This window comes from Mobula birostris, chromosome 6 (genome assembly GCF_030028105.1).
Source record: "Mobula birostris isolate sMobBir1 chromosome 6, sMobBir1.hap1, whole genome shotgun sequence".
Classification (NCBI taxonomy): Eukaryota; Metazoa; Chordata; class Chondrichthyes; order Myliobatiformes; family Myliobatidae; genus Mobula; species Mobula birostris.
Genome location: NC_092375.1, coordinates 104365939 through 104377473, shown reverse-complemented (window position 1 = coordinate 104377473; position 11535 = coordinate 104365939).

Sequence of the window (11535 nt, the reverse complement as noted above, 5' to 3'; positions counted from 1 at the left end):
TCAATGCCTACACCAGCGTCATAGAGTCAAACCCAATGCCTACACTGGAGTCATTGAGTCAAACCCAATGCCTACACTAGATTCACAGAGTCAAACCCAATGCCTACACTAGAGTCATAGAGTCAAACCCAATGCCTACACTAGAGTCACAGACTGAAACCCAATGCCAACACTACAGTCATAGAGTCAAACTCAATGCCTACACCAGAGTCACAGAGTCAAACCCAATGCCTACACTACACTTACAGTCAAACCCAATGCCTACACTAGAGTCAGAGAGTCAAACCCAATGCCTACACTAGAGTCAGAGAGTCAAACCCAATGCCTACACTAGAGTCACATAGTCAGACTCAATGTCTACACTAGAGTCATAGAGTCAAACCCAATGCCTACACTAGAGTCATAGCGTCAAACCCAATGCCTACACTAGTCATAGAGTCAAACCCAATGCCTACACTAGAGTCACAGAGTCAAACCCAATGCCGACTCTAGAGTCATAGAGTCAAACCCAATGCCTGCACTAGAGTCATAGTCAAACCCAATGCATACGCTAGTCATAGATTGAAACTCAATGCCTACACTAGAGTCATAGAGTGAAACCCAATGCCTACACTAGAGTCACAGAGTCAAACCCAATGCCTACACTAGAGTCACAGAGTCAAACCCAATGCCTGCACAGGAGTCACAGAGTCAAACCCAATGCCTACACTAGAGTCACAGTCAAACCCAATGCCAACACTAGAGTCATAGATTCAAACCCAATGCCTACACTAGAGTCACAGAGTCAATCCCAATGCCTACACTAGAGTCATAGAGCCAAACCCAATGCCTACACTAGAGTCATAGAATCAAACCCAATGCCTACACTAGAGTCATAGAGTCAACCCGAATGCCTAGAGAAGAGTCAGAGAGTCAACACCAATGCCTACACTAGAGTCACAGAGTCAAACACAATGCCTACACTAGAGTCACTTAGTAGGACTCAATGTCTACACTAGAGTCATAGAGTCAAACCCAATGCCTACACTAGAGTCACAGACTCAAACCCAGTGCCTACACTCGAGTCATAGAGTCAAACTCAATGCCTACACAAGCGTCATAGAGTCAAACTCAATGCCTACACTAGAGTCATAGTCAAACCCAATGCATACGCTAGTCATAGATTGAAACTCAATGCCTACACTAGAGTGATAGAGAGAAACCCAATGCCTACACTAGAGTCACAGAGTCAAACCCAATGCCTACACAGTAGTCACAGAGTCAAACCCAATGCCTACAGTAGAGTCATAGTGAAGCCGAATGCATACACTACAGTCACAGAGTACAACCCAATGCCTACAGTAGAGTCACAGAGTCAGACTCAATGTCTACACTGGAGTCATGGAGTCAAACCCAATGCCTACACTAGAGTCATAGAGTCAAACCCAATGCCTACACTAGAGTCATAGAGTCAAACACAATGCCTACACTAGAGTCATAGAGTCAAACTCAATGTCTACACTAGAGTCATGGAGTCAAACCCATGCCTACACTAGAGTCATAGAGTCAAACCCAATGCCTACACTAGAGTCAAAGAGTCAGACTCAATGTCTGCCCTAGAGTCACAGAGTCAAACGCAATGCCTACACTAGAGTCATAGAGTCAAACTCAATGTCTACTCTAGAGTCACGGATTCAAACCCATGCCTACACTAGAGTCATAGAGTCAAACCCAATGCCTACACTAGAGTCACAGAGTCAGACTCAATGCCTACACTAGAGTCACAGAGTCAAACCCAATGCCTAATCTATTCATAGAGTCAAACCCAATGCCTACACTAGAGTCATAGAGTCAAACCCAATGCCTACACTAGTCATAGAGTCAAACCCAATGCCTACACTAGAGTCATAGAGTCAAACCCAATGCCTACACTAGTCATAGAGTCAAACCCAATGCCTACACTAGAGTCATAGCGTCAAACCCAATGCCTACACTAGTCATAGAGTCAAACCCAATGCCTACACTAGAGTCACAGAGTCAAACCCAATGCCTGCACAGGAGTCACAGAGTCAAACCCAATGCCTACACTAGAGTCACAATCAAACCCAATGCCAACACTAGAGTCATAGATTCAAACCCAATGCCTACACTAGAGTCACAGAGTCAATCCCAATGCCTACACTAGAGTCATAGAGCCAAACCCAATGCCTACACTAGAGTCATAGAGTCAGACTCAATGTCTACCCTAGAGTCACAGAGTCAAACGCAATGCCTACACTAGAGTCATAGAGTCAAACTCAATGTCTGCTCTAGAGTGACGGATTCAAACCCATGCCTACACTAGAGTCATAGAGTCAAACCCAATGCCTACACTAGAGTCACAGAGTCAGACTCAATGCCTACACTAGAGTCACAGAGTCAAACCCAATGCCTACTCTATTCATAGAGTCAAACCCAATGCCTACACTAGAGTCATAGAGTCAAACCCAATGCCTACACTAGTCATAGAGTCAAACCCAATGCCTACACTAGAGTTATAGAGTCAAACCCAATGCCTACACTAGAGTCATAGAGTCAAACCCAATGCCTACACTAGTCATAGAGTCAAACCCAATACCTACACTAGAGTTATAGAGTCAAACCCATTGCCTACGCTAGAGTCATAGAGTCAAACCCAATGCCTACACTAGTCATAGAGTCAAACCCAATGCCTACACTAGAGTCATAGCGTCAAACCCAATGCCTACACTAGTCATAGAGTCAAACCCAATGCCTACACTAGAGTCACAGAGTCAAACCCAATGCCTGCACAGGAGTCACAGAGTCAAACCCAATGCCTACACTAGAGTCACAATCAAACCCAATGCCAACACTAGAGTCATAGATTCAAACCCAATGCCTACACTAGAGTCACAGAGTCAATCCCAATGCCTACACTAGAGTCATAGAGCCAAACCCAATGCCTACACTAGAGTCATAGAGTCAAACCCAATGCCTACACTAGAGTCATAGAGTCAAACACAATGCCTACACTAGAGTCATAGAGTCAAACTCAATGTCTACACTAGAGTCATGGAGTCAAACCCATGCCTACACTAGAGTCATAGAGTCAAACCCAATGCCTACACTAGAGTCAAAGAGTCAGACTCAATGTCTACCCTAGAGTCACAGAGTCAAACGCAATGCCTACACTAGAGTCATAGAGTCAAACTCAATGTCTACTCTAGAGTCACGGATTCAAACCCATGCCTACACTAGAGTCATAGAGTCAAACCCAATGCCTACACTAGAGTCACAGAGTCAGACTCAATGCCTACACTAGAGTCACAGAGTCAAACCCAATGCCTAATCTATTCATAGAGTCAAACCCAATGCCTACACTAGAGTCATAGAGTCAAACCCAATGCCTACACTAGTCATAGAGTCAAACCCAATGCCTACACTGGAGTTATAGAGTCAAACCCAATACCTACACTAGAGTCATAGAGTCAAACCCAATGCCTACACTAGTCATAGAGTCAAACCCAATGCCTACACTAGAGTCATAGCGTCAAACCCAATGCCTACACTAGTCATAGAGTCAAACCCAATGCCTACACTAGAGTCACAGAGTCAAACCCAATGCCTGCACAGGAGTCACAGAGTCAAACCCAATGCCTACACTAGAGTCACAATCAAACCCAATGCCAACACTAGAGTCATAGATTCAAACCCAATGCCTACACTAGAGTCACAGAGTCAATCCCAATGCCTACACTAGAGTCATAGAGCCAAACCCAATGCCTACACTAGAGTCATAGAGTCAGACTCAATGTCTACCCTAGAGTCACAGAGTCAAACGCAATGCCTACACTAGAGTCATAGAGTCAAACTCAATGTCTACTCTAGAGTCACGGATTCAAACCCATCCCTACACTAGAGTCATAGAGTCAAACCCAATGCCTACACTAGAGTCACAGAGTCAGACTCAATGCCTACACTAGAGTCACAGAGTCAAACCCAATGCCTACTCTATTCATAGAGTCAAACCCAATGCCTACACTAGAGTCATAGAGTCAAACCCAATGCCTACACTAGTCATAGAGTCAAACCCAATGCCTACACTAGAGTTATAGAGTCAAACCCAATGCCTACACTAGAGTCATAGAGTCAAACCCAATGCCTACACTAGTCATAGAGTCAAACCCAATGCCTACACTAGAGTTATAGAGTCAAACCCAATGCCTACACTAGAGTCATAGAGTCAAACCCAATGCCTACACTAGTCATAGAGTCAAACCCAATGCCTACACTAGAGTCATAGCGTCAAACCCAATGCCTACACTAGTCATAGAGTCAAACCCAATGCCTACACTAGAGTCACAGAGTCAAACCCAATGCCTGCACAGGAGTCACAGAGTCAAACCCAATGCCTACACTAGAGTCACAATCAAACCCAATGCCAACACTAGAGTCATAGATTCAAACCCAATGCCTACACTAGAGTCACAGAGTCAATCCCAATGCCTACACTAGAGTCATAGAGCCAAACCCAATGCCTACACTAGAGTCATAGAGTCAGACTCAATGTCTACCCTAGAGTCACAGAGTCAAACGCAATGCCTACACTAGAGTCATAGAGTCAAACTCAATGTCTACTCTAGAGTCACGGATTCAAACCCATCCCTACACTAGAGTCATAGAGTCAAACCCAATGCCTACACTAGAGTCACAGAGTCAGACTCAATGCCTACACTAGAGTCACAGAGTCAAACCCAATGCCTACTCTATTCATAGAGTCAAACCCAATGCCTACACTAGAGTCATAGAGTCAAACCCAATGCCTACACTAGTCATAGAGTCAAACCCAATGCCTACACTAGAGTTATAGAGTCAAACCCAATGCCTACACTAGAGTCATAGAGTCAAACCCAATGCCTACACTAGTCATAGAGTCAAACCCAATGCCTACACTAGAGTCATAGCGTCAAACCCAATGCCTACACTAGTCATAGAGTCAAACCCAATGCCTACACTAGAGTCACAGAGTCAAACCCAATGCCTACACTAGAGTCACAGAGTCAAACCCAATGCCTGCACAGGAGTCACAGAGTCAAACCCAATGCCTACACTAGAGTCACAGTCAAACCCAATGCCAACACTAGAGTCATAGATTCAAACCCAATGCCTACACTAGAGTCACAGAGTCAATCCCAATGCCTACACTAGAGTCATAGAGCCAAACCCAATGCCTACACTAGAGTCATAGAGTCAAACCCAATGCCTACACTAGAGTCATAGAGTCAAACCGAATGCCTAGAGAAGAGTCAGAGAGTCAACACCAATGCCTACACTAGAGTCACAGAGTCAAACCCAATGCCTACACTAGAGTCACATAGTCAGACTCAATGTCTACACTAGAGTCACAGACTGAAACCCAATGCCAACACTACAGTCATAGAGTCAAACTCAATGCCTACACTAGAGGCACAGAGTCAAACCCAATGCCTACTCAACACTTAGAGTCAAACCCAATGCCTACACTACACTTAGAGTCAAACCCAATGCCTACACTAGAGTCAGAGAGTCAAACCCAATGCCTACACTAGAGTCACAGAGTCAAACCCAATGCCTACACTAGTCATAGAGTCAAACCCAATGCCTACACTAGTCATAGAGTCAAACCCAATGCATACACTAGAGTCATAGAGTCAAACACAATGCCTACACTAGTTATAGAGTCAAACCCAATGCCTACACTAGAGTCATAGCGTCAAACCCAATGCCTACACTAGAGTCATAGAGTCAAACCCAATGCCTACACTAGAGTCACAGACTCAAACCCAATGCCTATACTAGAGTCATAGAGTCAAACTCAATGCCTACACCAGCGTCATAGAGTCAAACCCAATGCCTACACTGGAGTCACAGAGTCAAACCCAATGCCTACACTAGAGTCACAGAGTCAAACCCAATGCCTGCACAGGAGTCACAGAGTCAAACCCAATGCCTACACTAGAGTCACAGTCAAACCCAATGCCAACACTAGAGTCATAGATTCAAACCCAATGCCTACACTAGAGTCACAGAGTCAATCCCAATGCCTACACTAGAGTCATAGAGCCAAACCCAATGCCTACACTAGAGTCATAGAATCAAACCCAATGCCTACACTAGAGTCATAGAGTCAACCCGAATGCCTAGAGAAGAGTCAGAGAGTCAACACCAATGCCTACACTAGAGTCACAGAGTCAAACACAATGCCTACACTAGAGTCACATAGTAGGACTCAATGTCTACACTAGAGTCATAGAGTCAAACCCAATGCCTACACTAGAGTCACAGACTCAAACCCAGTGCCTACACTCGAGTCATAGAGTCAAACTCAATGCCTACACAAGCGTCATAGAGTCAAACTCAATGCCTACACTAGAGTCATAGTCAAACCCAATGCATACGCTAGTCATAGATTGAAACTCAATGCCTACACTAGAGTGATAGAGAGAAACCCAATGCCTACACGAGAGTCACAGAGTCAAACCGGATGCCTACACTAGAGTCACAGAGTCAAACCCAATGCCTACACAGTAGTCACAGAGTCAAACCCAATGCCTACAGTAGAGTCATAGTGAAACCCAATGCATACACTACAGTCACAGAGTACAACCCAATGCCTACAGTAGAGTCATAGAGTCAAACTCAATGTCTACACTAGAGTCATGGAGTCAAACCCATGCCTACACTAGAGTCATAGAGTCAAACCCAATGCCTACACTAGAGTCATAGAGTCAAACACAATGCCTACACTAGAGTCATAGAGTCAAACTCAATGTCTACACTAGAGTCATGGAGTCAAACCCATGCCTACACTAGAGTCATAGAGTCAAACCCAATGCCTACACTAGAGTCAAAGAGTCAGACTCAATGTCTACCCTAGAGTCACAGAGTCAAACGCAATGCCTACACTAGAGTCATAGAGTCAAACTCAATGTCTACTCTAGAGTCACGGATTCAAACCCATGCCTACACTAGAGTCATAGAGTCAAACCCAATGCCTGCACTAGAGTCACAGAGTCAGACTCAATGCCTACACTAGAGTCACAGAGTCAAACCCAATGCCTACTCTATTCATAGAGTCAAACCCAATGCCTACACTAGAGTCATAGAGTCAAACCCAATGCCTACACTAGTCATAGAGTCAAACCCAATGCCTACACTAGAGTTATAGAGTCAAACCCAATGCCTACACTAGAGTCATAGAGTCAAACCCAATGCCTACACTAGTCATAGAGTCAAACCCAATGCCTACACTAGAGTCATAGCGTCAAACCCAATGCCTACACTAGTCATAGAGTCAAACCCAATGCCTACACTAGAGTCACAGAGTCAAACCCAATGCCTACACTAGAGTCACAGAGTCAAACCCAATGCCTGCACAGGAGTCACAGAGTCAAACCCAATGCCTACACTAGAGTCACAATCAAACCCAATGCCAACACTAGAGTCATAGATTCAAACCCAATGCCTACACTAGAGTCACAGAGTCAATCCCAATGCCTACACTAGAGTCATAGAGCCAAACCCAATGCCTACACTAGAGTCATAGAGTCAGACTCAATGTCTACCCTAGAGTCACAGAGTCAAACGCAATGCCTACACTAGAGTCATAGAGTCAAACTCAATGTCTACTCTAGAGTCACGGATTCAAACCCATCCCTACACTAGAGTCATAGAGTCAATCCCAATGCCTACACTAGAGTCATAGAGCCAAACCCAATGCCTACACTAGAGTCATAGAGTCAGACTCAATGTCTACCCTAGAGTCACAGAGTCAGACTCAATGCCTACACTAGAGTCACAGAGTCAAACCCAATGCCTGCTCTATTCATAGAGTCAAACCCAATGCCTACACTAGAGTCATAGAGTCAAACCCAATGCCTACACTAGTCATAGAGTCAAACCCAATGCCTACACTAGAGTTATAGAGTCAAACCCAATGCCTACACTAGAGTCATAAAGTCAAACCCAATGCCTACACTAGTCATAGAGTCAAACCCAATGCCTACACTAGAGTCATAACGTCAAACCCAATGCCTACACTAGTCATAGAGTCAAACCCAATGCCTACACTAGAGTCACAGAGTCAAACCCAATGCCTACACTAGAGTCACAGAGTCAAACCCAATGCCTACACTAGAGTCACAGTCAAACCCAATGCCAACACTAGAGTCATAGATTCAAACCCAATGCCTACACTAGAGTCACAGAGTCAATCCCAATGCCTACACTAGAGTCATAGAGCCAAACCCAATGCCTACACTAGAGTCATAGAGTCAAACCCAATGCCTACACTAGAGTCATAGAGTCAAACCGAATGCCTAGAGAAGAGTCAGAGAGTCAACACCAATGCCTACACTAGAGTCACAGAGTCAAACCCAATGCCTACACTAGAGTCACATAGTCAGACTCAATGTCTACACTAGAGTCACAGACTGAAACCCAATGCCTACACTACAGTCATAGAGTCAAACTCAATGCCTACACTAGAGTCACAGAGTCAAACCCAATACCTACTCAACACTTAGAGTCAAACCCAATGCCTACACTACACTTAGAGTCAAACCCAATGCCTACACTAGAGTCAGAGAGTCAAACCCAATGCCTACACTAGAGTCACAGAGTCAAACCCAATGCCTACACTAGTCATAGAGTCAAACCCAATGCCTACACTAGTCATAGAGTCAAACCCAATGCATACACTAGAGTCATAGAGTCAAACACAATGCCTACACTAGTTATAGAGTCAAACCCAATGCCTACACTAGAGTCATAGCGTCAAACCCAATGCCTACACTAGAGTCATAGAGTCAAACCCAATGCCAACACTAGAGTCACAGACTCAAACCCAATGCCTATACTAGAGTCATAGAGTCAAACTCAATGCCTACACCAGCGTCATAGAGTCAAACCCAATGCCTACACTGGAGTCATTGAGTCAAACCCAATGCCTACACTAGATTCACAGAGTCAAACCCAATGCCTACACTAGAGTCATAGAGTCAAACCCAATGCCTACACTAGAGTCACAGACTGAAACCCAATGCCAACACTACAGTCATAGAGTCAAACTCAATGCCTACACTAGAGTCACAGAGTCAAACCCAATGCCTACACTACACTTACAGTCAAACCCAATGCCTACACTAGAGTCAGAGAGTCAAACCCAATGCCTACACTAGAGTCAGAGAGTCAAACCCAATGCCTACACTAGAGTCACATAGTCAGACTCAATGTCTACACTAGAGTCACAGAGTCAAACCCAATGCCTACACTAGAGTCATAGCGTCAAACCCAATGCCTACACTAGTCATAGAGTCAAACCCAATGCCTACACTAGAGTCACAGAGTCAAACCCAATGCCGACTCTAGAGTCATAGAGTCAAACTCAATGCCTGCACTAGAGTCATAGTCAAACCCAATGCATACGCTAGTCATAGATTGAAACTCAATGCCTACACTAGAGTCATAGAGTGAAACCCAATGCCTACACTAGAGTCACAGAGTCAAACCCAATGCCTACACTACAGTCACAGAGTACAACCCAATGCCTACAGTAGAGTCACAGAGTCAGACTCAATGTCTACACTGGAGTCATGGAGTCAAACCCAATGCCTACACTAGAGTCATAGAGTCAAACCCAATGCCTACACTAGAGTCATAGAGTCAAACACAATGCCTACACTAGAGTCATAGAGTCAAACTCAATGTCTACACTAGAGTCATGGAGTCAAACCCATGCCTACACTAGAGTCATAGAGTCAAACCCAATGCCTACACTAGAGTCAAAGAGTCAGACTCAATGTCTACCCTAGAGTCACAGAGTCAAACGCAATGCCTACACTAGAGTCATAGAGTCAAACTCAATGTCTACTCTAGAGTCACGGATTCAAACCCATGCCTACACTAGAGTCATAGAGTCAAACCCAATGCCTACACTAGAGTCACAGAGTCAGACTCAATGCCTACACTAGAGTCACAGAGTCAAACCCAATGCCTACTCTATTCATAGAGTCAAACCCAATGCCTACACTAGAGTCATAGAGTCAAACCCAATGCCTACACTAGTCATAGAGTCAAACCCAATGCCTACACTAGAGTTATAGAGTCAAACCCAATGCCTACACTAGAGTCATAGAGTCAAACCCAATGCCTACACTAGTCATAGAGTCAAACCCAATGCCTACACTAGAGTCATAGCGTCAAACCCAATGCCTACACTAGTCATAGAGTCAAACCCAATGCCTACACTAGAGTCACAGAGTCAAACCCAATGCCTACACTAGAGTCACAGAGTCAAACCCAATGCCTGCACAGGAGTCACAGAGTCAAACCCAATGCCTACACTAGAGTCACAATCAAACCCAATGCCAACACTAGAGTCATAGATTCAAACCCAATGCCTACACTAGAGTCACAGAGTCAATCCCAATGCCTACACTAGAGTCATAGAGCCAAACCCAATGCCTACACTAGAGTCATAGAGTCAGACTCAATGTCTACCCTAGAGTCACAGAGTCAAACGCAATACCTACACTAGAGTCATAGAGTCAAACTCAATGTCTACTCTAGAGTCACGGATTCAAACCCATCCCTACACTAGATTCATAGAGTCAAACCCAATGCCTACACTTGAGTCACAGAGTCAGACTCAATGCCTACACTAGAGTCACAGAGTCAAACCCAATGCCTACTCTATTCATAGAGTCAAACCCAATGCCTACACTAGAGTCATAGAGTCAAACCCAATGCCTACACTAGTCATAGAGTCAAACCCAATGCCTACACTAGAGTTATAGAGTCAAACCCAATGCCTACACTAGAGTCATAAAGTCAAACCCAATGCCTACACTAGTCATAGAGTCAAACCCAATGCCTACACTAGAGTCATAGCGTCAAACCCAATGCCTACACTAGTCATAGAGTCAAACCCAATGCCTACACTAGAGTCACAGAGTCAAACCCAATGCCTACACTAGAGTCACAGAGTCAAACCCAATGCCTGCACAGGAGTCACAGAGTCAAACCCAATGCCTACACTAGAGTCACAGTCAAACCCAATGCCAACACTAGAGTCATAGATTCAAACCCAATGCGTACACTAGAGTCACAGAGTCAATCCCAATGCCTACACTAGAGTCATAGAGCCAAACCCAATGCCTACACTAGAGTCATAGAGTCAAACCCAATGCCTACACTAGAGTCATAGAGTCAAACCGAATGCCTAGAGAAGAGTCAGAGAGTCAACACCAATGCCTACACTAGAGTCACAGAGTCAAACCCAATGCCTACACTAGAGTCACATAGTCAGACTCAATGTCTACACTAGAGTCACAGACTGAAACCCAATGCCAAAACTACAGTCATAGAGTCAAACTCAATGCCTGCACTAGAGTCACAGAGTCAAACCCAATGCCTACTCAACACTTAGAGTCAAACCCAATGCCTACACTACACTTAGAGTCAAACCCAATGCCTACACTAGAGTCAGAGAGTCAAACCCAATGCCTACACTAGAGT